Genomic DNA, 730 nt, shown 5'->3' with positions numbered 1-730 from the left:
CACAAGAGTCGGGAGGTGTGGTGATTTTACTTATCATACTATGGCGAAGAACTGCGTCATGAATATGTATTAGGTCACACGAGTGGACGCCCCTGCGAGGTTACCAGGCAACGTCAGCGTTACGTCGTTAATATTTATGATTTTAGCCTTCGCCATGGTAGGATTTTTAAGTTGTGCCACTTTTATACTTTTATGATATCATATCATAAATGCTTGTGAGAGGGTTGAATTTATGTATGGCAATCTAATGACGAGGTTTTGTCTGACTAGTTGGTTAGGCTGTCAAATATTTCTTAATAATGAACTTTGATCATTGAAGCACTATAAATTCTGGGAATTCTGTATGTTTTGTCATGACCCAAACGAAAATTTAGTTTTACTACAAAATATATATATTTATAATTATATATGGTTATGGGCGGTTCATTCCACTGTGACCCCAGTTTAATAAATATGCTAAGCCAAAAGGAAAATGAATGAATGAATGAATGAATGAATGAATGAATGAATGAATAAGTATGACTATTGTAGCTAAACCATAGCCATAATCATACCACCATAGCCAACAATTGCCACAACAATAACAGACCATGTGTTTTGTAGTAAAACTGTGGTCAAACACAGGGCAGGATTTAACCAATAGGCTATATGCACACAGACCTTTAATTGAGTTATTAAAACTATTATGATTAGAAATGTGTTGAAAAAAAATCTTCTCTCTGTTAAACAG

Source organism: Danio aesculapii, chromosome 3 (assembly GCF_903798145.1).
Source record: "Danio aesculapii chromosome 3, fDanAes4.1, whole genome shotgun sequence".
Taxonomy (NCBI): domain Eukaryota; kingdom Metazoa; phylum Chordata; class Actinopteri; order Cypriniformes; family Danionidae; genus Danio; species Danio aesculapii.
This window is presented reverse-complemented; position numbering follows the sequence as displayed.